Consider the following 27,540-nt stretch of genomic DNA (forward strand, 5'->3'; position numbering starts at 1 on the left):
AAATAACATAGTATAACAATAACAAATGAATGTTGATGAGTTAAAAAAAAAGTTTGATTTGTTAGCCTAAAGGGTATTTTGGTTTTACTTGTAAAATCCGACAATATAACTTTATAGATTGATATTGATTAGATATTGTCTTACTATATCATTTAAAGGAAAGATTTTGAACAAAAAATTCTGAATGTTCGCAATTGCTCCCATATTAAAAACAAAAATAAAGAAAAAACTTGGTATGATGTACATACTCATGATGGAAAAAATATCACATTTCAAATATCATGTAAATTGATCAAGTATTTTCAGTTTTATAAAGAAAATCGATACTTATGCATGGAAGGTACCATACTGAAATGATAACGTTATTATTTAGAAGAGAGGATTCTTTTTTTTTTTTTTTTTTAATTATCTTGTACTTTCACCTAACAATTTAATAAATAAGACACCCTAAAAATTGAATTTAACTTGAAAATACTACTAAAAATATAGCAGAATACCTTCTCTGCATAAGCACCAGAAAATAATTTTTTAGCAAATTTTCATTTTTCCAATGTCCACATGGTCAGACGCACTTTCTAAAGTTTTGCATGTTTGAATTAAGGCAGGAGTAGTACCATCAAACAAGGACATTTTGTGCTTCAGAAATTATCTTGCTACGTAGTCACCACCATTCCCAATGCATTTTTGTCAGCCTCTTTTGATGCTTTGGCTGTAAATGACCAGAGCGCGCTTTGTGACACATCTCTGTTGCACTCTGAAATCGACGAATCCATCTCCTGACTGTACTGATATCAACTACATCAGCTTTATAAACATTCAATAAGCGCTGATGAATGTTAATCAATTTAGAAATTTTTTTTTTTTTTTGCATGAAGGGATTTAATGACACATCTCTGCTCTTGACTCATGTCACTGACAAGGGTTGCTTTCTTAGAGTTCAACACCGTCAATATCTGCAACAAAAAGATGAAATTTTCAGGACTTGAATGCATAAGTTTAGTCATCATAATAATGCAATTTGCAATCCCCTATAATCCATACAGGCAGAATGAAAAATAGGAGGCATTACTTTCAGTAAACCCCTCATATTTAATTTAATGTTAATTTTACATGCTGACATGTGTTGAATGGCTTTTAGAAATTGACTTTAAATTAACTGATCTCTGGCTAGGTCTTTATTTATCCATCTTCTGCTCAAACCCATCCTTATCACGTCCTTCTATGTATGCAAATGACCCTGCTACCTCAACTGTTCAATGTCTACTAATCCAAAAATGTTTAACCATTCTTTTAGTGTGCCTTTACCATCAAAGTCTTCTGTTCTGCTCACATCTCCAATCAAATGTCACTGTCCAGATTGAATCTTCCTCTGAGGTCATCAGATCTAAACCTGTTTTTGAAATCTTCATTCCACATTCATCTTGACAGTTTTGTATTACTGTTTGGTTTTTATTTCACGTCCATTTTTTTCCTCCTGTATTTGTTGAAAAATGTTTTGGAAATTTACGCTATGGTGAATTTCCATTTCTGTTATCATTTGAGGCTGACACAAATTATATTTGGTATCTGGGAATAAAGGGAACTTAATGCTTTGAAGATCTTTGCTATAAATGTGTGTTCATTTATCATTATACTAAAGCTAAGTTAATCAACGTTTCTTACCTTAAGTTTTTTTTTATATATATTTGAATCACATAAAATTTGTTAACAAAAAGACTTCCATTTTAATTATTCGAACTATTCATAATTTTTAATTAACTATTAACTATTTAATTAACTATTCATAATTTTTAATTAACCTGTCTTACTGACTTTTTGTCTGTCATTTTCACCCTTTCTTACTATGTGTTTTGAACCCCCTGCTCTTTTTCTAAATTTTGTAGATTCTCACTTCCATCACTCTCTCACTCTCTTTTCCTACTCTCTCTCTTCCTTTCTTTTCCTACTTCTTTTCTCTTCTTTCCCCACTCTCTTTTCCTCACTCTGTCTTCCTCTTTGTCCCCATCTATCTTCCTCTATTTTCCTCTGATTTTCTCTTCCCCCTCTTCTTCTTTTCCCATTCTCTCTTTTTCCTTTTGTCCCTCTTTCTTCCTCTCCTCTCTTTTCTCAATTCTCTCTTCCTCTCCTTTCCCCAATCTTTTCTTCTTTTTACCCATATCTCTCCCTTTCACTTTTTACCCTCTCTCTTCTCTTTTCTTCTCTCTTTCTCGTTTTTTCTCTTTTACTCTCGCTCTTCCTCTTTAATTTATAATCCACTGATATTTTACCTTCATGATTAAAAAACAAAAAGGATTTAATTTAGGTTTTATTATACCACAAATTACCCCCCCCCCCCAAAAAAAAAAAAAAAAAAAATTTTTTTTTTCATCAATTTTTATATATAACAAAAAAAAGTTGTAAAAGATATTTTCTTACAATTACATTTCAACTTTCAGCTAAATCAGTCCATTTTTTAGATCACCAACTTATATATATAAAGGATGGATAAAACAAAACAGTTAATAACTTTTAATAATAAAAGCATTGTTTTTAAAAGAACTTTGAATATGCATTGAATTTTAAAAATGCATTCTGTTTGATTTAATTCTGTAATTAAATTTTTCTAAATAGTATTTCAAAAACGTTTTACTTACTTTAAGCTACTGCGTTTTTATTTAAATAATCAATAATAAATATATAAAAATGTGTCGTCAAGTTTTCACACAATTTTTGTGAATATTAAGATTTGAGAAATTGATTCATGTAATCCATATCAGATGAACTAATGATGTAATTCCATTCTCACATGTTGCTCAGAGAAATGTGTAGTTTTTTCTAAACATACAACTACTAAGCTCTCATCTTGTATTGAGCACTCTTGAAGTAAATACTGAAACAATAATCTATGCGTAATATATATATGTTCCGTTCTATCTCCTCTGGGATCCTCTGACCACTCTGTTGTAGCAGTTAAGATAAAAATTAAATGTAATAAGTCTTCAGACATACCTCTCCACTGTATTGTATACCGATACTCTATGGCGGACTGGGATAGCTTCTGTACATTTATATCTGATCTACCTCTGCATTCCATGTTTAAAACCGATGTGTCCTCTATAGTATCAGACCTGACCAAATGGTTAACTGTAGGCATAGACCGATTCATACCATCAAAAAAATTCTAACAAAAATCTAACAGCCAGCCATAGTTTTCCCCAGAATGTGCTGCTATCGCGCACAGAAATCACTTTTTCCATAGCTACCAACGTAATAGATGTACTAAGACTAAAGCTGCTTTCAGGACTGCCAGCAACCACTGTAAAAGAATAATAAAAAATGCAAGAGAGCTATATGCTCAGTCTGTTAAATCCAAAGTAGCTGAGCAGCGGCTTGGTTCCCACCAGTTTTGGCAAATAACAAATAGGATCCTGAACAGAAGTGTGTGTTCTATCCCAACCATCATCAATGGACCAGAGGTCATCTCGTCAGCATCAGACAAGGCCAAACTATTTGCCAAGAACTTCACAGCTAATTCTACCCTATGCAACAAAGGCCATCAACTCCCCGTATTTCCTCCTATAACAGACAACACGCTATGCAACATACAAATATCTGTGCGTGAGGTCGCCAAGCTAATCAAGAACCTTAATTCCAGTAAAGCAATTGGCCCTGACGGCATTCCAGTTATAGTGCTGAAAAAGCTTCAACCAGAAATTGCTCCCATACTTACAAAACTGTTTAAGCATTGTCTTAAGAAGAAGTGCTTTCCAACACCCTGGAAAACCTTATCAGTATACCCTGTATTTAAGAATTCAGGTGAAAAGTCATCTCCCTCTCAGTACAGACCAATAAGTCTCCTGTGTGTCATGAGTAAGTTGTTAGAATTCATATTAAATAAAGAAGTAGTCAACCACCTCTCAGCAGAAACAACCTTCTTAGTGACATGCAATATGGTTTCCGCTCCGCAAGATCTACAGCAGATGTGCTAACGGTTATATCTCATAAGATTAGTGAATCTCTTGACAAAGGTTTCCTTTCCAGGGCAATTGCTCTTGAGATATCGAAGGCCTTCAATAAGGTATGGCATAAGGGCCTACTTCACAAGATTTCCAGCTACGGTATCACTGGAAATGTTTTCTCAATTATTAAATCATTTCTCTCCGATAGGTTCATAAGAGTAGTGGTTGATGGGCAGAAATCAGAGGCCCACAGTATTAATGCTGGAGTCCCTCAGGGGTCCATCTTGGGCCCAACTCTCTTCCTGATCTACATCAATGATCTCCCAAAACACATACTTAAATTATTCTTTGACATCTATGCTGATGACACGACCATCTACGGCAACACATCAAAGGCCGAAAATGACAAAGTTCTCTCTAATTCTCTCTCCTCTGATCTTGAGCGCGTGGTACAGTGTGGGAAGAGGTGGCTGGTCACTTTCATGCATCCAGAACCAAGCTTCTATCTTTACATCATCAACTCTCTTATCCCCATCTGGCATCAAGTGAAATTGATGGCTCTTGTCTTGGGGAGGCTCCATGTTTTGACAAGCTTCTGGGTTTGACCTTTACTCCTGATCTGAAATGGAACACGTACATCAGGTCTGTTGCCAAGGATGCTGGGAAGATGGTGGGATTCTTCTACCGCTCCAGAAGATATCTCACTACTGATGCAATTCTCTATCTATATAAAAGCCAAGTATGTCCAAGAATGGAGTACTGCTGCCATATCTGGTCAGGAGCTGCTAAAAACAGTCTGTCCTGCATTGACAGAGTACAAAATAGACTTCGTGGTTTAGTGGGGGATGCCCTTTTCTCTTCCTCGCAATCCCTCTCCCACAGAAGAGACGTTGCGAGCCTGTCTTTGTTTTATCGTTATTTCCATGGCAAGTGCTCGTCTGAGCTCCAATCTTTCACAAAAAACACCCGTCTGGCTGAAACCACTGTCAATAATTTTCCCCACTCTTTATCCGTGCCTAAATCAAAACATAGATTCCATGAACAAAGCTTCTTTCTTAGAACTGCACGCCTGTGGAACTCTCTTCTGCTTGCCTGCCCCCCCCCCGACTTCAACCTAGATGTCTTTAAGTCCAACACAAACAAATTCCTGATGAACCGCCCCCTTAAGTAATGACACTTTATCAAAGCTCTAATACTAACTATTACTACGATACTATTCTATTGATTACTGTACACACAATAACCCTTATCCCCGAGTGGCTTCTCGGCCTTGATAAGTGATGACCACCATGTAAAAAAAAAAAAAAAAAAAAGAGTTGATAAATACTTTCTTTATAATCAGCCAGTACCTGCAGATTACTTCTTCAAACCAATACTGCTAATTGCCGGTAACCAACAGTGCTGACAGTGGCTTTCACTAGCTGCTACTGGAAAAAAATGGCCGACAGTAGAAATTAGATTATTTAATTTGGACTACAGCCATCAATGTTCACTATTTTCTAGGAACTGCAGTGGCCACCAACAACAACTGTATTTTAATTTGTTTTCAAGGAAGTCCTTTAACGATTCTGTTCGGGATCTGTCATGCTTCCACCGGGCAACGCCGGTTAACAGGTCCTGCTAGTATATATAAAAATTCACCCGTAATCCCTTTTTTATAAAATAGTATCGTGTATCGCCCGATCATTTAAGACAAGCTTCAAGTAAGAATCAATCCTCTATTGAATATTATATATTGCAAAGAAGAATTCGTCCAGTGGACTATTTCACAAAAAAAAAAAATAAATAAAATGGTAATGTCGTTCATCAAATTCCATTTGTGTTTGTTTACAATATTACATCATCCGATATTTTGGCTTGATGATGAATGCCCTGGAAAAGTCACTTCTGATTAATGTTTACTTTTAAAATATGCAAATGGAGAAATGATTTGTGGTGATTTTAAATGGTACCTCTTCTTTTATCGTAAATTGAACTCATTAATAAGAAAAAAATTAAAATAAAATGGTGAAGTACACCTGGGCTTAAACAGGGGATCATTCGAATTGAATGATCTCTCCAGATGTCAATAATTCTGTTTTTATTTTAAGAAATCATTTGCTAAGATTTTATTATCTCCCTTGCTGGTGTAACACAAAAAAATTCCCCTGTAAAAATTGTTCTTTTTCATCTATAAGAAAAAAAATATTTTGGGATCAGATTTTTTTTCGATTTTCGATACTTGTTGGATGAATTTCAATACAAAACATATCTAAGAACATTGCCAGACATATAAATTACCTTTGTATGTAATTTGCAAAAGATAGGCTCAGCCGTTGGGGAACCTACAAGGAACTCACACACACACACACAAAGTGATTTTTATATAATAGTAGAGATTGTTCCTATTTACTGGTATCTACACGAGGGCAGAATTAGACACAAGGTCGGTTTTTAATGTGAGGAAAATCCAGCTCCTCAATAAGAAATAGCAATCTGGAAAGGAACAAAAATAAGAATTACCTCAATCTAGAAGGATTTCTCCTCCACTGATTGAAGTCAGAAAAGGTGAAGTGTAGTATCAGAACAGATACTACACTTTGCTTCTAGCCAAAAAGCCAAGGAACTGCGATTGTTAATCGGATGATTTCCTATGATAGAATAAAACAAATATTTGTGTGTAGCTTATTTGCCATAAGTATATTTTTATACTATACATATACACATATGCATTAATGCATGCAAGTAAAACTATGAGAGAAAAACACAGAGAATTCCTATATCATTTATATTTCAACCTACCTATAAAATATACAGAACTATTGAGATATTATTACTTGACATTCCTAATTATCATTCAGAAAAACCTAAAAAAAAACAAAAAAACAAGTAAACATTGCAGGATTATCTCCCTTTTCAAAGTATAGATTGTGGTTTCACAACAAATAGATTTAAAATACAAATATAAAAATATGATAATAAAAAATATAAAATATAAATATAAAAAGAAAAGAAAAAATAAATTCTATTTTTTCTTTTAACATTTATGTGTGTATATTGTGTATAGATGTGTCAATATATGACGTCAACAAATTTTACTAAAAATTAATTTCACCAATTTTAATAATGACCTGCTTGTCTAATTATCCAACATTCACCTTTTAAGTATGCATAGATATATATATAAATTTTACAGAAGGTCAAAAAATCGACAGTACCCTCAGTTTAAAATCTAATATGGGGGACTAGTTTATGGTCAAAAAAGTATTGGACTCTCTCCAGCCTCTTTTATATATATATATATATATATATATATATATACACACACACACACACACACTTCTAGCCTCTGTTTTATATTTGCTCTGTAAATTCTGTACACACACACACACCTTATTAATGTCCTCTGGTAGAATTGCATATGAATGGGTCATCAGCTAAGGACCAATTTCATGACACCTCTGAGATGAACTTGCTATCCAACACATCCGCAACGATTCATATATGCTGAATATTGAATATTGATCTTAGGCATATACGAAAACACATCGACATAGAGAGGGAGGTGGAGTGGATGAGGTTTAAGAATGTAGTTGCTTCATATAAATTTCAATGTGTCAGGAAGAAAATAGACGAAAGGTAATGAAAAATCTCAATGTTACTTACCTGGCTGATCCTCACTAAATGGTGAGATTAATTAACAAAATATTTTTTAAAAAATGAATCGGAAAAGCTGGGAGTGGGGTTTAAGTCTCTCTCTCGCTCTCCCCCCCCCTCGCTCCCCCCCCTCTCTCACTTCTCCCCTCTCTCTCTCTCTCTCTTTCTTCTCCTCTCTCTTTCTCTCTCCTCATATTTTAAAGTTGAATGTGCATAATCTACTTATTGATATTTGCCTCCTTCCACAGTGTTTCATGTGTAACTACTCTACCCACCCCTTCATTAATCAGTGTATAAAGAACTTGATCCTGTTGCCCTGATTAATTGTACTCTCTTCGTTGAACAATTAGTCATATTCAATTTGATCAGTTCAAGTAGTGAGGCAGTTTCTAGATAGTCCTTATTTACATATTTGACTGCAATTTCATGGCTATCCATTTATTAGAAGTGTACTTGAAATCCCTTAATGCTATCAATTCGTAAAATTCAAACTGATGAAATAAACCTGACTTTAAAAAAATATATAGAATTTCATATTGATATTAATGAGTAACACAAAGAGACCATCTGTCTGTGGGAGAAAAGCTCCTTTTATATATTTTAGTGATAAGCAAGAATACAATATTATTCAGGATTAATTCCATATTCCATAAAACTGATTCGAAATATAATTTGTTCAGTTTTATCCATTTATTAGACATTATGCTACCATATCAGGCTGTCTGAAGATACTTGTTCTCTGACAAAAAATAAACCAAAAATTAATATTATTTTTTCCTAACTCTTTGAAAAATTCAACCATCTATAACATAAATTCAACTATCTATAACATAAATTCAACTATCTATAACATAAATTCAACCATCTATAATATAAATTCAACCATCTATAATATAAATTCAACCATCTATAATATAAATTCAACCATCTATAATATAAATTCAACCATCTATAATATAAATTCAATCATCTATAATATAAATTCAACCATCTATAATATAAATTCAACCATCTATAACATAAATTCAACCATCTATAACATAAATTCAACCATCTATAACATAAATTCAACCATCTATAAAATAAATTCAACCATCTATAATATAAATTCAACCATCTATAACATAAATTCAACCATCTATAACATAAATTCAACCATCTATAACATAAATTCAACCATCTATAAAATAAATTCAACCATCTATAATATAAATTCAACCATCTATAATATAAATTCAACCATCTATAATATAAATTCAACCATCTATAATATAAATTCAATCATCTATAATATAAATTCAACCATCTATAATATAAATTCAACCATCTATAACATAAATTCAACCATCTATAACATAAATTCAACCATCTATAACATAAATTCAACCATCTATAACATAAATTCAACCATCTATAACATAAATTCAACCATCTATAACATAAATTCAACCATCTATAAAATAAATTCAACCATCTATAATATAAATTCAACCATCTATAATATAAATTCAACCATCTATAATATAAATTCAACCATCTATAATATAAATTCAATCATCTATAATATAAATTCAACCATCTATAATATAAATTCAACCATCTATAACATAAATTCAACCATCTATAACATAAATTCAACCATCTATAACATAAATTCAACCATCTATAACATAAATTCAACCATCTATAACATAAATTCAACCATCTATAATATAAATTCAACCATCTATAATATAAATTCAACCATCTATAACATAAATTCAACCATCTATAATATAAATTCAACCATCTATAAAATAAATTCAACAGTCTATAATATAAATTCAACCATCTATAATATAAATTCAACCATCTATAATATAAATTCAACCATCTATAATATAAATTCAACCATCTATAATATAAATTCAACCATCTATAACATAAATGCAACCATCTATAATATAAATTCAACCATCTATAATATAAATTCAACCATCTATAACATAAATTCAACCATCTATAACATAAATTCAACCATCTATAATATAAATTCAATCATCTATAATATAAATTCAACCATCTATAATATAAATTCAACCATCTATAACATAAATTCAACCATCTATAACATAAATTCAACCATCTATAACATAAATTCAACCATCTATAACATAAATTCAACCATCTATAACATAAATTCAACCATCTATAATATAAATTCAACCATCTATAATATAAATTCAACCATCTATAACATAAATTCAACCATCTATAATATAAATTCAACCATCTATAAAATAAATTCAACAGTCTATAATATAAATTCAACCATCTATAATATAAATTCAACCATCTATAATATAAATTCAACCATCTATAATATAAATTCAACCATCTATAATATAAATTCAACCATCTATAACATAAATGCAACCATCTATAATATAAATTCAACCATCTATAATATAAATTCAACCATCTATAACATAAATTCAACCATCTATAACATAAATTCAACCATCTATAACATAAATTCAACCATCTATAACATAAATTCAACCATCTATAACATAAATTCAACCATCTATAACATAAATTCAACCATCTATAATATAAATTCAACCATCTATAATATAAATTCAACCATCTATAATATAAATTCAACCATCTATAATATAAATTCAACCATCTATAATATAAATTCAACCATCTATAATATAAATTCAACCATCTATAATATAAATTCAACCATCTATAATATAAATTCAACCATCTATAATATAAATTCAACCATCTATAACATAAATTCAACCATCTATAACATAAATTCAACCATCTATAACATAAATTCAACCATCTATAACATAAATTCAACCATCTATAACATAAATTCAACCATCTATAACATAAATTCAACCATCTATAACATAAATTCAACCATCTATAATATAAATTCAACCATCTATAACATAAATTCAACCATCTATAACATAAATTCAACCATCTATAACATAAATTCAACCATCTATAACATAAATTCAACCATCTATAACATAAATTCAACCATCTATAACATAAATTCAACCATCTATAATATAAATTCAACCATCTATAACATAAATTCAACCATCTATAACAAATTCAACCATCTATAATATAAATTCAACCATCTATAATATAAATTCAACCATCTATAACATAAATTCAACCATCTATAATATAAATTCAACCATCTATAATATAAATTTAACCATCTATAACATAAATTCAACCATCTATAACATAAATTCAACCATCTATAATATAAATCTCACCTGTCTGTTTAAATGTATGTATGTATGTATGCCTAAAACTTTCGACAGAGGCGACAGATTTTCACAAGAGTGGTATCGTTTTTAAGCTCGACCCTTCGGCTGACAAATATCGAAAAATTGGCGAAAAACATTAATTCCTTCACCCTCAACTGGGCACTTTTCTTTCCCTCTTCTCAGTTGGCTAACCTTAATTTAAACCTTCGCCAGTTCTGGTTTGGCGATGGACGCAGCAACAAAGACATCATGTTTTTCTTTTTCCTCCTTCGCGATACGGGTCTGAGCCTGCCTACCTACTACCACTTTTTTTTATTTTTGCTCAACACATACCTCCAAACATCCGGGCAATGCTGGACACACAGGCTAGTATTCTTTAAAGCACAAAACAAAACCGGTTTTTCTCTACAAAACAACCAAACCAAGCACTACAAATAAATATTTGAAGATATTAAAAACTTGAAGTATTAAACTTTGACTAAAATGACTGGATTCTGTATTAAAAAGCATGAAAATGAGTGAATATGTCATAAAAAAATACAATCAAACTATTTATTAAATGTGTATTTGAAAGTGTTCAATGTTAAAAATTAGAATGTAAAATTCAAATTGATAAAATATACCAGATTTAAAAAAATATATATAAAATTTCACATATCAGATTTCATGCAGATATTTATGAGTAACAGAAAGGGGACTTTTGTTTGTGAGAGAAAAGCTCCTTTTATATATCTTAGTTGGAAGCAAAGATAAAATATTAATCAGGATTAATTCTTTATTTGATAAAATTTATTTGAAATATAATTTGTTTTTAAGAACATGCCCTGATGTTCTCCATAAATAACTGGCAAGGGAGAATAAATGATTGAATTTTGTTAGTTATTCTATAATGTACAAAATCACACAGAGGTTAGCTTTACTTTATATATTAGTCTTGTGAAAGTTTCAACGATATAGTATAATTTCTAATTACATGTTTCTGATATTTCCAGATACATTCCTTTATCAATTATATTTCTTTATCTATTATATTATTATTTCTTTTAAACTCTTATTCACTTCAAACAAGGTATATTGCCACTTGAACATTAGGCGTACTATTTTGGACCATGTTTACAGGGACCTTATGTAGGGAGTTGAACAACCAGATATTTGTTCATATTACATTTAAATTCCTGCAGGTTAGTACAGTCAGGGAAGCTGTAAACCAGGAGGAAATTCCAAAGTCTAGCAGTTTTTGTAAAGAAACTATTAGAGTAGAAAGCTTTCTAGGGATCTCTGCAGTGAAGGGGTGGGATTTTGCTGCTTGTCGGGTTCAGGGATATTTATGTTGATAGGGAACAAGTTCGTCAGAGCACATTCCATTAAAATGTTTGTAAAACAGGCACAGGGATGCAAGATTGTGGTGATGGGACAGAGATTGGAGCTTGGTTGATAGTGCGGGACCTATTAGATTGGAGAATATTATTATTGAATATCCTACTAAGTGTGTGAATAATAACGTTTTAAAGAGTAATGTTTGGAAAGCTTTAGCAATGCACATTTAAAAATAAGTTAGGATGTTAATAGTTATTAGTATAGTTTCTGATATTTCGAGATACATCTCTTTATCAAATAAAATTAATGAGTCTGCTTTGTCTGAAATCTGTTCAGTATATCAGTGGCATCTTATTTGATGTTAACGTTTATATTTATTTATTGATGTTCTTTATTACATGAGACATTGTTTAATCGACGTTCATTTCTTTGAAAGCTGTGCATTTATCTTACAAGAACTTATCTTTCTTGATGTGAACGCCTTGTATCTTGTATGTGCATTAACCGTATCGCGAGGAAGCAAACCTAAAGGAAGCAACTGTCAGCAAGTCAGTTATAATTATGTTGAGAAGTGCACACGCACGCATAAGCATATATATATATATATATATATATATATATATATATATATATATATATATATATATATATATATATATACTAGCTGCCCAGCATTACTCATTCATAAATACAATTAAATATATTTTAACTTATGCAGATTGAGTGTTTATTATTGTAGAGCCAATTCTCTATTGTATCGAATATATAGTATTGATTTCAAAAGTTAAAAAAAAAAAATAAATTAATATATATATAAATTGAGTGCCATCAGCTAGAATCAAAACTAAAACGTCCAATTTCTACTGTACACTCTTTAACCCTTATCCTTGAGTGGCCTCTTGGCCTTGATAAAGTGGTGATTCCTGTGTAAAAAAAAAACAAAAAAAACCAAAAAGCTCCAGCGTTATTCGTTACCATCTAAGCTAGGTCCGTACGCATATACCAACTTAAAAAATAACATTGTTAAGGTATAAATGTATATTTGCACATGCATAGAAATAATGTTTGGTTGACTTACGCCTGCCAAGTTCCAATTATTTTTCAATTTTCACTCATTATCAGCTATTTTTACTGGATAAAAATCAAATGAAATTTGTTTCACAGGTTCAAATCCTCTATATATCAAGTTTTAAGTCACAGACTTAAATATTATGAATTGTTTGATAGAGACTGTTCTGCACATAAACAGACAAGGTCACTTATATATATACATATGTATATATATAATTCTCTCCCTATTGGATCTAGTCCCAAAAAGAATCTCTGATCAAATAGGTCCCACATTACAGACCAAGTTCCAACTACCGACTCATTGCTGCAATGTTGTATCCTGTGCTTGTTTTACAAGTACTTTGATAGAATGTGTGCCAGTGAACTCATAGCACTTGTGCCCCTCAACATAAAATACCTTGACAGGCAGCAAAATCTACTCCTTCATCGTAGAAGTTCCCAGCTGCCAGAAAAATTTCTACTTTAATAGGGTTTTTTTTTCTAACAGCCAGCCTTTGGAATTTTCTTCCTGTTGTCTGCTTCTCAGACATCTCGTTGCTCAACTCCCTACGTAGTATCCTTGCAACTTATGTCCCCAATAGTAGCCCCCTTCATCAAAGTGGCTCTGTGCCTTGTTTGGAGTGAAAATGGAATTTTAAAAAATAATAATATTTACAGTTTTAGGATGTCCACCTTGTCACCCTTGTAGAAAAGTTTATATTTAATTGCCTGAGGTGCCCTGAGTGGGAAATGGTAACCAGACTAATAATTTTTCTTTTGCCAAAGTGCTTTTCCTTTTCCTCTTGAGCATTAGCTTTTCAAATCCTACTTTCTTGATCTTTCATCTCATCTTCCGGCCGTGAATAATATCTATTATGTAAATATTGTTTCAGTCAAGCAGGATTTATATCTGAATATATATGACATAATCACGTGGACACACTGGTTCTCGTCAAATCACAAGTTGGGCCTGGCTAGTACCAGATAGGTGACCATTTGAGAATTCTAGGTGCTGCTTATCTTGGCATTGCTTCCAGTCGTTCTGAACCTCCACTTATCACTGGTATTAACAATGTTGAGAGAAGTGTGGTCGGACATTGAGCAACTCTTGCCACAAAAACTCCATCCAAAGTGGGTATCCATAGTCTGTCAAGACTGAAGGAAACCACCATACATGCATATATACACGCACACACACACACTTATTTCATTTTTTTATGTATGCACTTGTTAGTATGAAATTATTAACTGTATTGCCGGTCAGCTAATTCAAACTCCGGATCCAATTATTATGAATAGTTATACGTTATATTGAACTGATAACTATTTGATTTGACATGTGAAAAAAATAAACCTTGCAGCCTGAATGTACTGACATTCTAAAGAGTTTGGATCTCGTAAAGGGAGAGAACCTTGCAACGTCATTAATTTTTTTGATCTTCAATTTTAATACCTTTCGAAAGGGCTCAACTTACACATATTTGTGTTATGAATGTGTTATACTAAATCAAATTTATTTATAGAATAGAAGATAAATCTTTAAAAATATTATTGTTTTTGTGGGTTAGAGTTTTTTTTAGGTTTTCAGATGAAGTTTTCATTATTATATCTTTATTATATTTAAATGGGACCAATACTGATTCATTGTTACTTTTAGATGCAAACAATATGTCACATCTATTACTTATACAAAACATATATATAGACTGTTGTACATAAATAAGTAATCCTTGGTTATGAAATCATCATATTCGTTTTAACGTTTGTTTTAAATACTGGCATGTGTTGGATAGCTTTAAAAAAATTGAATTCCAAGCTAATCTATCTCTGGCCATGTCTTTATTTATCCCTCTTTCTCTTAAGTCCTTTTTATCATTTGCTCTCCTGGTTTCCTTGGCCTTCCTCTATAAACTGAACCCACTCCTTAATTGTTCTTTATCCACTCAAGAATTCTCCTGTATTCTTTCAATGTGACCATACCATCAAAGTCTCCTTTTGTGCACACACATCTGATACTATCCAGAGTTAATCTTCCTCTCATGTCATCAGATCAAAGCCTGTCTTTAAGTCTTACATTACACATCCATTGTATCATTCTTATATCATTTTGAGGCAAAGTATAAGCTCAACCGTCATTGGCCAGGTTATACAATCAAAAATTACGCTAAAACCAGGCCCAAACTCAAACAAAACCAACCTGCCTTCTCCCTTGAGGCTTGCATTTACGAACATCCATGAGTTTAGAACTAATTTAAATGATGTCGAAGCATTTCTCCTAATAAACACCCCGGATATCTTAGCACTAAGTAAGACTAACCTACACTCCGCCATCCGCTCTAACTACTTTAACATGCCTGGTTATCTCCCACTTTGCCGTAAAGACTCTGACAGACATATGCACGGACTTGGAGTCTGCATTCGTAACACCCTCCCCTTGACTAGAGAAACAAACCTAGAATCGGAGATCAAGCCTTTATGTGCTTTAGACTAAACATATAACATAACATTAGCTACTTTTATTTTCTCTACCGCTCTCCCTCAACCCAGGACTGCACCATAATAAACAAAGTCTCTGACAACATAGACACAGCACTCTCCCTCGACACTAGCGCACAAGTACATGTATTTGGTGATTTTAATGTCCACCACAAAAACTGGCTTAGATTCTCTACTTAGACAGATGCAGCGGGTAGCACAACACATAACTTCGCTATATCTCACTCCCTATCACAAATGGTTACATTTCCAACCCATTTCCCTGACCAGCAAGAACAACATGCATCACTTCTAGATCTGTTTCTGACCATAGTTCCTAAGGATTGTATAACAAATGCTGACGGCCCACTCGGGAACACTGATCATGCAGTGATAATGGTCGAAATCGCCCTAAACTCTAGACCCAAAACTGAAGAGCCAGTGCTCAAAACAACGAGATATTATAAAAAGGCTGACTTGGAAGCCATCAGAGATCTTATCAGAGATGCCACATGGGGAAATATTTTGACTCTTCCTGCTGAACAGTGCGCAAATGAGAGGACTGAATGGTTCAAAACGGCAATTGAAACACATGTTCCCATACAGAAATTTTATAGCAAGCCTCATTCTCCCCAATGGTTTACTACTACTTGTGCAACTGACATTGCTCAAAGGCAGTATGCATACCGCAGATTTAACCGACATAAGTCCAGTTCAAACAGACAGAAGTATATAGAAGCTAGAAGTAACGTTAAGAAAGAAATAGCGACAGCTAAGAGAGAATTTACGGAAATCACTAAAAAACGCATTGAAGCACAAAAATTAGGAACGCGTGACTTCTGGAAAATCTACAACAGTGTAGTAAATAATGGGCATTCAACATTTCCCCCACTAACCAACAATCACGAGGTTGTTTACTCAGCAACCGACAAGGCTAATATGCTTGCCAGCCGGTTGCCTCGAACTCCACACTGGACCCTTCCAACCACCCCCTGCCTGACGTTCCTATGCGGACAGACGCCACGCAAGACGATCTAAAAATCACCCCTGCTCAAGTGCATGAAACCTTGACACTTCAAAAGCATGTGGACCCGATCTCATCCCAGCTGTGCTATTAAAAAAGTGCTCAGCCGAAGTAGCTCCAGTTCTCTCCAAACTCTACAACAAATGCCTTAATGAAGCTTGCTTTCCAGGCTGTTGGAAAACTGCTTCTGTGGTACCAGCATTCAAGAATTCTGACGAAAGAACTAACCCATCAAATTATCGCCCCATTAACCTCCTCCCACTTTTTGACAAAATATTTGAGACCATAATTAACCATGCTCTAGTTCATCACCTTACAGATGCTAAACTTCTGACTGACAAACAATATGGATTTAGACAAGCCCGTTCCATAGCAGACATCCTCACTGTAACCTCTGAACGTATATGCAATTCACTGGACAAAGCAGGGGAGGGCAGAGCAGTAGCTCTAGATATATCTAAGGCTTTTGACAGGGTATGGCATGAGGGTCTCCTCAGGAAAATTAGATCATACGGTATCACTGGTAGAATACTTAACATAATTAAATCCTTCTTAGATAAGAGAAAAATCCAGGTTTTCTTCGACGGTCGTACATCTAAACAATATGATATAAATGCGGGAGTGCCTCAGGGATCTATCCTTGGACTTCTATTGTTCCTAATATTCATTAATGACCTCCCCGACAAAATTGCCTCTGAGATGGGTATATATGCTGATGACACCACATGCTATAACAGGCACAACAGGAAAACAAATGAACACATATCTAAAGAAATAGCAAAAACACTAGAGGATGACCTCCAATCTGTAGTGGAATGGGGACAAAAATGGATGGTCACATTCAATGCTGCCAAGACTAAACTGGTTTCCTTCTATAATTACAAGAAACCTTCTCTACCACCAATAGCAATGGCCAGTGACTCTTTATCTGAGAGTACATCTTTCAAACTGCTTGGCCTAACGTTCACAGGAAACATGAGTTGGAACAATTACATTGAAAGCATTGGCAGGGCCGCTGCGAAGAAGGTAGGCTCTCTCTCTACCGTGCTAGAAAACTACTAACACCCGAAAGTATCCTGTAACTCTATAAGGCCACCATTCGCCCATGTATAGAGTATTGTTGTCACATTTGGGCTAGTGCATCTGCTACTAGTCTCTCACTCCTAGACAAGGTTCAAAAGAGAGTCGCCAATCTGATAGGCCTTGAACTGGCATCTAAGCTTCAGCCTTTGTCCCATCGACGAAATGTTGCATCCCTCTGCCTGTTCTACAAGTATTTTAATGGTGAATGCTCTGGTGAACTGCAGACACTTGTGCCCCAACGACATAGACACCCCCGACAAACCCGACAGGCAGCTAAATCCCACCCCACACAGTAGAGATCCTTAGATGTAAAAGATTTTTCTACTCCAGTAGTTTCTTCCCCAGAACCGCTAGACTCTGGAATTCCATTCTAGGTCCTTGCTTCCCCAACTGTACTGACATGCAGAAGTTCAAGTGTAACGTGAACCGACATCTTGCTGCCCAAATCCCAACATAGTACCCCAGTAGTTGTTACTACTGATAGTAGCCCCCTACACCAAAGTGGCAATGTACCTTGTTTGAGGGGAAAATGTAATAAAAAAAAAGAATACTGCCATATACCACCACACTGTGTGCCTATTAGACTCCATCTTATTTATGAAGAATGAGTGCTATCAGTGACAAAGCACACAAATAATCAATTCACCATTGACTTGTAATTTCACTAGTAATCCACACAAGAGACATCTTTAAAGTAACTATCCTCTTTAATTATTTAGTGGTCACTGATTTCTCTTCAAAATTAAAGTCTCATCAGTCTCACTTTCTGAAACAAAGCCGTGCATTTAATTAGATGCATAATTTCTTTATGGTCTTTCTTTTTCTCTCTGTTGCCAAGTGATATCTTTTGTTTGTATTTCTTTCAGTTTTCAAACTGTCTCTTGTCCATCCTTAAACAACACTGAAGCATTCTGGGATACTTTCTTCATCTTCACTCTTTTTGTTTTTTATCCTGCAAATCTAATCAGCTCGCTTCATCTTTCTCAAATTTGTATTCTGTTCTATTCTTTTCATGATTTCCTCTTCATTGGTTTCTATTGAGAATTTGAGCTCTCATTGAGGTTTTTTTTTATTTTTTTTTTTTTCTGAACTTTTTTTACAACAAATAAAAAGTAAGAAATCTGAATGTGTTGACAAAACGGTTGTTAAAAACAGTGAAACTGCAGACAGGCAAAACAGTAATGACTAGTATGACCCGTGGAAATTCCACAATTAAAGGAAATAATTTTCCATAAACGCTGATTTTATTATTACTTCTATTCATCCCGAACATATCATATTGAGTTCATGTTTCAGTTTAGTATTCTGAAAACATTGGTATCCTTTGCAATACATGTAATATTTTGTATTATTTGGATTCTTCAGACTACCGTTCTTCTCTTGAGTGTTATTCTCACAACGTTTCAGCCGATGTAACCTCTGGCCTTCTTCAAGTGTATCTTGTCAAACTCTGAAATCTGGACAAAATTTTGATCGGACGATTTCAATATTTTTCCCAGTTCTGAATATAATTACGGATTTCAATTTGGATTCTTTTAAACTCTAAATACTGAGCTATAGAATGGAGGGGGGCAGCATAAAAAACGTATGTTTATATATTTTCTGGAACATAAAATACATTTTTGAAAGAGGTAATCTATACATTTTAATTTTACTGATAGTTTAAAAGCAATAAATATTTATCATTTTTAAAAATTATACTAACAATTGAAAATTTTAAATAAAAGCAAGCAATCAAAACACAATTTAAAAAATCGTTTTTTTTTTTTAAAATATCGGATGGGCTCAAATGTTTCAGGTTCTGACACCAATTCTGATACCTTCAAAAGTTCAGATTTTTTTCAATTATCGATTCCAATTAATCAGCCCAACACTACAAAATTTCAAACGGAACCCTTTATTTAATCGATGCGGATAGCATGCTCTCGGTCTTCCAGTCATGACCTGGTAGAAGTCATAATTAATAAATTCACGGTTGTATTACTATTGCTTCCATGGAGGATTGTCAATTAGAACTGAATTTTTTCCTCGTACTTTATCCATTATGCCTTGGGTTCTTACAGACAGAATTAGAGCATGCTATCTTTGTGTATTAAATAAAGGGTTCCATTCAAAATTCCGTCCCGATTCCTGAGTTCAACAAGATTCACCTGAAAAAGGTTGGAGGTTACATTGGCTAAAACATTATCAAATTGATACTCAAGATGAACAGACTAAATAATACAAACTAGCAAGACCCGTGGAAATTTCGCAGAATGATGAATCTATTTAATCCACAAATATGTTTTGATAAAACTGATATTTTTCTGGATAGCACAAAAGATTAGTTTTTTGGGGGCGGACGCAGAAAAGTCAATAACATGTAACAAATATGAGTTTATTAACATTCTTATGATTATTTTCATAAAAATGTTAATAAACTTATATATGTTGTTATGTTATTGACTTTTCTGCCTCTGCCCCCAAAAAATAATCTTTTGTGCTATCCAGAAAAATATCAGCTTTATCTATTGTATTTTAGATATAGACCTGATCTACATGAAATAAATTAATAAGTACTGGTAAATACTCAAAAAGTAATATTGTGCTACATAGTTCAATTCAAATAATAAAATCACATTGTAAGACACAATCTTTAATTTACTCCCTCAGTCCAGTACATCTTGGCAGACAATGTTTTTCTTTTTGGCCTGTTGTTTTTTTAATATTCTTTTTTTTTTACATAACGTTTCACTGACTTCTTTCTTCAGTGAAGAACTGTTGCACGTTGAAATTACTATGAGTTCTTTTCTCACACCATTACAACAATGATCATATATTATGATATTCGAAAATGAGGCTACATCAAAAAGAAGTCACTCTCATATTCTTGGCCAAAGTTACTAGATGGCCTTTTTTAAAGCTACATTTTGTAAATTTGACCTGTTTTGAAACAGTTTGGCCTTCAAAAATTGTATTTGGTCTTTTTCAAAACATAACATACAGACTAAGGAAAGAACAATCAGTAAATTACATAGATAATACAGATTATCGCAAAAATTCATAAATTTTTCTTTAAAAATTTTTGATGATGAATGAATTTTGATTTATTTACACAACTATGCTCATCTTGGAGGTTTGTTTTTTTTTTTTCTGAAAATTATATGGCAAGACTCAACATCAAACCAATGCAGACCTGAAATAATACAACAGTGGAAAGGAATATTTTAAAAGTTAATATGAAAATGTTGCGAAACGGATAAAATGTTAACTAGTAATTAGTTCTAATTAACAGTTTTTTTAAGGTTTAATCTGTACTACATTTGATACCAATGATTAAATAATGACTTTTATTTAGTCATGGCTGATGGAACGAAAACAATCTACTAGTGTGGATTGAATAAAGGGTCCAGTTCAAAATTCCATCTAGATTCTTGAGTTCAACAAGATGCATCCAAAGAAGGTTGGAGAGTTGCAGGATCAAAAGTTTGAATAATCAAATCGAGATATTTTACCCTCTTCTTGGTGACACGTGCCAACTCGTAAAGCAAATTATCTTAGAGAATAATTCTAAACGATTTGCTCTCATTCGTTGCTCAAAGATAAACTACCAACTGATATCTACACAATCTAATTATTGTCAAGCTATTCAAAATAATTTCTGTCAACTTTAGAGGCCATTCCTCAATTTCATTGATCTGTTGTTATTTTGTAAAACATATTCTCATCTCAGACGATAAAATTTAACAATTTTTATTTCCAAAGTTGTTTATACATACATCTTTCTGAGTTTATATACTAAATTATTTTCTGTTAGTTATATAAGTATGGGTGGAATTTTAAATGCATTAAACAATCAGCATCTCGGGTTGTTTGTCCATGTATAGCATACCATTTCTTGCATCCACTCCATAACCTGCTTGGATGCCCAGATAATAGGAAACATTGTATTCCAAAGAAACCTAACTCAATTGTGTAAGAAGTGATTTTGCTGCATATCAAGCTTTGGAGTGCAAGTATGAGATGTTATCAGGTATTGGTCACCTCAGAGTCCAAGAAACTCACAACAATTGAGATACCAAAACCTGATGCTGATTTTTGTTGGTGTTGAGTATCATTCATTAATTTTGTAAGAATGATTATTATTGGAATTTGCTTCCCCAATATATTTTTGGTTAGAATTATTTCTAGAAAAACATTGGGTACTTATGGAAAGAACCACATGAAGAAGGTTGTCAACATCTCTTAGTAAAAGTGTTTCTCTGGAACAAACCGGTTTTGAACTTGGCACACCCATGTTGTCATCCATGTCGTTAACTACTAAGCCATCTTCACCTCCCTAATAATAATAATAACGATGATGATTATATCTTTCTAAGTTTATTAACTAAAGTGTGCATAGTTTTATAACGTCGGATGTTCCTATTTCCGGCTGTACAAATTTGAAAACAATTGCTACATGTATTTCATGTCTATATCTACTTTATTTGATGGCTAATCAAAAACAAATATCCTTAAACCTCATTCATTCAATTTATGTATCTGATAAAAATCCTATTTTTTTGTTATCTAGTATTCATTTATTAACTCCATTCCACAACAATCATCAGCTGATTGGTTGTATCATAAAATCCTTTGAGTTTAATGTGTATTCCGTTCTCGAGATTTTCCCAGGGGGGGGTCACATGGCCATATGCTGATTAGCTTTACATCTCATCAGCCACTTCCTAACTTTATATGTGATATTGTTCAACTAATGGCAATTTGGTACCTTTTATAGAATTCCAGTATGTAAAGTTTTCAGATTTAATTTTAAAAAATTGGGGTGAGGGTAAAAAATTAAGAAGCTCTTCAATTATTTGAAGGTCACATATGGTTGGAGGGAGTTTAAGTTTACATTACTATGCATCAATATACAACATTCTGATTGGTCAATCTCCTGGTGCTACCAAATCAAGCTATCTGAAAACGCTGACTTCCTGATCTAAAGGGCACCAAACATTGGTCTTATTGTCCTTTTCCTTTCCCTTTGCAAAACTTTAATCATGTTCTGCTAAGTTAAAAATAAAAACAACAGTTTTCCTCTAGAAACTGAACAACATAAATAAATATTTTAAGATATAAAAAATTGTAACATAAAAACTTCCAAAATTACTGGATTCAGCATTAAATGACCTGAAAGAAATTGATATGTCATTAAAAAATATAGTAATTGGTGAATCTTTTCAGCCTTTAATTTTTCTTGTTTCTCCAGTGATTTTTATCTCCTAGACTCACGGAAATAAGTAGAATGTTGACAAAGAATTTGGTAAATAATCCTGGACATTATCAGTAAATATCGAAACCATTTTCTTAGTTTCTTTATCATGAATATTGATGTTGAAATGACAGGCCTCAAGCTATGCCCCCCCCACCGACCAGTTTGTTTATTTTCTTTGTATGCAAATGTGTCATAAGTCAGAATAATACATTAAGATAATCCCCAACAGTAAATAGTGATTTGCTTAAGTGTATAGCTATTAGTTTATCCTGCCAGTGGTTAGGATTATTGCAATCTTTTTTTTTTTTTAACATTTTTTTATCTTTCATATTGTACAATCACTTTGGATTTCTTTCTGTTTCTATATGTCAAAATTCCAAGTCAATGAATTTTTTTATCCAGATATTTAAATATTAATTTCCTAGACAAATACTTTGAACCGAAAATGATGTTTGTTTTTTTTTTGTGATGTTTTTTGAGCTTTTTTTTTTTAGGAGAAATATAAGAATGCGTGGAACATTTTTTTTTTAATACATCGGAGAACAGTAAATGATTTATTGAAAATCAATGCAGTTAAACGCTTTTCATCATCATCATCATCATCATCATCATCATCATCATCGTCTACACACACATGCACACGTGCTAGACATTAAACATAAAATTAAATTTATAAATGCATTGTTCACAAAAACTATTGCTCATTCTAATTATTTTAGATTATGTTAATCCTATGTGAATGTTTGTCTCTACTCACAGATATATATATATATATATATATATATATATATATATATATATATATATACACACACACACACACACACTCTCCCGACATATGAGTTGCTCCAACTGAACACAAATAATTTGTTTTGTAGTGGTGCAGACTTTGTATTAAACCATCCACACTTTTTGTGAACCACTGATAAACTCAATCGGAGGAAATGATTCATTTTCCTAGATGCATGTTTGAATAAAAACTGGGGATGTATCTCTTGGTTTTAAACGTGCCCCACATACACTATCCAGTATTCGCAAATGGTCACCCATTTGATACTGGCCAGTCTCATTGTTGCTTAAATTCAGTGATCTAATGAGAGCGAGTGTGTCAATATTATTATACCACACACACATATATTTCCCCAAAACCTCTGGCCTTCATGTAGGGGAGACTAAAACTTGCTGCTATGGTTTCAAGTGATCTGAAATAACAGCAAGAAGAGACTTGATTCCAAATATTTCTCATATGTTATATCTCCCCTTTTTTGGAAATAGGGTACAATTATGAATATGCATTTTTTTTTTTTTTTGAGTGTCACCAACCAATCAGAAACTGGAAGCACACCATAAAATATGGCAAACCTTTTATAATTCCTGCACATAAATTTTCCTCTTGACATGAGGAGGAACGCTACTATTCATCTCAGAACTTCTTCAGATTGGATTGGCTACCTACTGAAAACTCTATTCTTTGTCTGCTAGCTTTCACAAATCAAATTTTTTCTGGATTGATACTGCCATTTTGTTTGGAACAACATTTCTCTTCTTTTCTAAAACTAAAATGGCTTATAACTCGAAATAAGTCTTAAAGACAGGCTTAGTTCTAATAACCTAAGAGGCAGGTTAAATCTGGACTAGGGAGGTGTGTGCAGAAGAGTAAACTTTGATGGTATAAACATGTTACAAGAATTATGAGAGTTCCTAGATAAGTAGACGTAGACGCAGTTAAAGTAGCTGGTCCAGGCAAATAGAAGAGTAAGGAAAGCATGGGAGAAAGTGATAAAATGGATTAAAAGAAATAAAAACCTGGCAGAGATAGTTTAGCTTGGAAGTAAACTCTTTCAAGTCGTTCAACACATGCCAAATGTACATTTAACTTAATATGATGATTACTCCCTAATAAATGTAAAATGGCAGAATAGTTGTTACTTAGTGAGGTTTAAACCTTCAATCCAAAAAGAATCTGGTGTCATATCTTGCCAATCTTACCAAACATTTGTATTTGGCAAATCTTTCCATGCAGTATAAAGAATAAATCCAAAACAATTCATTGCACACCTAAAAAACATATCAGCTAGGACATAACAATGCTAAAATAAAACCCACACTCGTAACGGTAAATCTAAACAATTCATGGATTAAATTCTAGTCGATATTTTACTTATTTTACCTGCGGGCAGATTAGCTGTTTTAAGCTAACTATTCACGTGTGAAAATAGTTTCTAATTTTTCATTGACAATAAAAAAAATCCTATAAATATTCCTTTAATCAATATGTAATGTATTTTAATTAAAATACAGATTAAATTTTGATTTTATATGTCCTTGAACTTTTCATTTGTCAAACTCATCTGTGGATATTAATTTTCTTATATATTTAATATTTGTAAATTTAAAGTATTTCATATCGGCCATTTTGCTACAGAGATTCACTTTTATCATACTGAAATGTTTCTTGTCAACATGAACTGTGTTTAGAATAGATAACAGAAACTTTATTACAAGTTTTAAATAAAGGAAAAATGATTGTGTTTTGTACTTTTTGGTAGAGAATATATACAAGGAAATTATTAATAATGCAAACTTTTCTTTTTAACTACATTTTGTGCATTTTTTTTTGTTTTTGTTGTTATTTAGATTTTTTTTAATATTGCATTGTTAAGAGTTTCTGATACTTAAATAATGAAAATATATGCATGGCAACAAATTACACAGAACATTTGTTTCATGTTTTATTCTTAAGAGAAATTGTCAGGTTTTTTGCAATTAGCCTGATAATTTCCTCTGGTAATGAAACAGAAACGTTTTTGTGTAGTGTATCTGCCATGGGTATATTTTTATTATTAAGCAGTATTTGCATATTGAGCACTGCTGAAGTAGACCCTGAAAAAATATGTATACATATTATTTTATGATATAAGTACATATACATGCACTAGTAATAAAAATATGTATTGTAGCTATGTAATTTAGAACAATAAATGCAGTGAGCTCAATTACATTTGTAAGAGTATTATATATCTATTAAGATGATATTATGCAGCAATATGTCGGCTAAAGATACCAGGGGTTTCATCAGGGACAGGGGGGGATAATTGTTATTGTCTTATTGATCAGAAAGCTAATGGTGTAGTATGTGGAACCTTGGCCATGACAAGTCACAAGAATTGGAGGTATAAGAATAAAGAGAAATATGGATATGGTAAGCAAAATAAAAAACTATGGTAATAAAGATAAGATAAATTGATGCATAGTGTAAATAACATACAAATAATATATATATATATATATATATATATATATATATATATATATATATTATATATATATATACTAGCAGGGATATTCGGCGTTGCCTGGGATAAAAGTGCAATTAAAACTTATCTCTTTGCTGTTCTTTCTCTTTCCCCTTCCTTATTCCCCCCCCCTCTCTCCCCTATTCAATTTTTATCTTTGGCTCTGTCCATTTCTCTCTATGAATATAGATACATACACATAAACAACTCTTCTTTATATAAGGGATTCTCCAAGGAATAAGTTCGCATTTTTTTCCTCCAAATTTTACGTAAGATGGCTGGATACTTCCTCTCCAACCAAACCTGGTTTTGTTGAGCCCCAAAGAATGAATATTTTCTTTAAAATTGTAAATATTATTCATCCAAGGCAATGACAATCAAGATTATGCCAACTTTGTGGACATTTCTTTTATCATCTTAGTCTTTTAGCTAGACATACATACATACATACATACAGCAATTGCCCTTTATATAATAGGCTAGCAGGCGGGGATCGCCCAGCGTTTCTCTATTGTAAAATACTTCCTGGTTGTAAAATACGGTTAAATAAAAAAAAAATGCAATCTAATGCCGTGATGAAAGAAAGTTGAGAATATTAAAAAAAATAGGAGAGTGAGAAAAAGAAAACAAAAATGCTGTGTAGTGAATGCAAACTTGCAAAAGTTAAGTTCGTAAGCCAACATGTTATTGATTGGACCATGTTGATATAGATGTTATCACGTTGCAAATTTATCTTTTTAAAATGAAACAATGAATCAACCGTTCGCGCCTGTTTGATTAACAAACAGCATCAAAATCATGGTTTTTGCCTGACCCCTTCCTTCCAAACAAAACGATATTTCTATATTAAATAATTGACCTTTTTTTCCCCTAAATTTTCGATATTATGTGTCTCACTCTTTCTAACAGTACCAGGTTCATGCCGCTTCGATGCGGATGACCAAAGTTTTTGGCAGACATACAAACACATACACACAGATGACTGAGATTTATATAATAGAAGATGGAAGAAGATATTTACTGTTTTTTTTTTTTTTTTTTATTATTCATTGTCTCTGAAGACAAAGATCTTAGCCAATGAGTATTCCTTTCACAGGAGTAATGTTGGTTAGCATAACTGGTACTATTATATGTTTTTCATTTCACCTATGCAATTCCAGGCAACCTTTCTATTAAAAATTATTTTTACAAG

At 32.6% G+C, this 27,540-nt stretch overlaps 2 protein-coding genes across 4 annotated transcripts in view; one reads left to right on the plus strand and one right to left on the minus strand.

Moving 5' to 3' along the window:
• Nucleotides 1–27,540, plus strand: part of LOC145260356 (arginine--tRNA ligase, cytoplasmic-like) — a 445,287-nt gene that overhangs the window by 213,770 nt on the left and 203,977 nt on the right. The window lies entirely within an intron of this gene.
• LOC145260364 (uncharacterized) overlaps nucleotides 1–27,540 on the minus strand; it is a 97,731-nt gene that overhangs the window by 17,632 nt on the left and 52,559 nt on the right. Inside the window, exon 1 of one of the 3 annotated variants that reach the window (XM_080118321.1) lies at nucleotides 7,584–7,690. The exons of the other annotated variants lie outside the window; for them this stretch is intronic. The gene's annotated coding sequence lies outside the window, so the exon portion shown is untranslated. Of the gene's footprint in view, nucleotides 1–7,583; nucleotides 7,691–27,540 lie in introns of those variants that run through there. 3 annotated transcript variants of the gene reach the window in all.

This window comes from Euprymna scolopes, chromosome 3, assembly GCF_053919585.1.
Source record: "Euprymna scolopes isolate OS-2025 chromosome 3, ASM5391958v1, whole genome shotgun sequence".
Lineage (NCBI taxonomy): Eukaryota > Metazoa > Mollusca > Cephalopoda > Sepiida > Sepiolidae > Euprymna > Euprymna scolopes.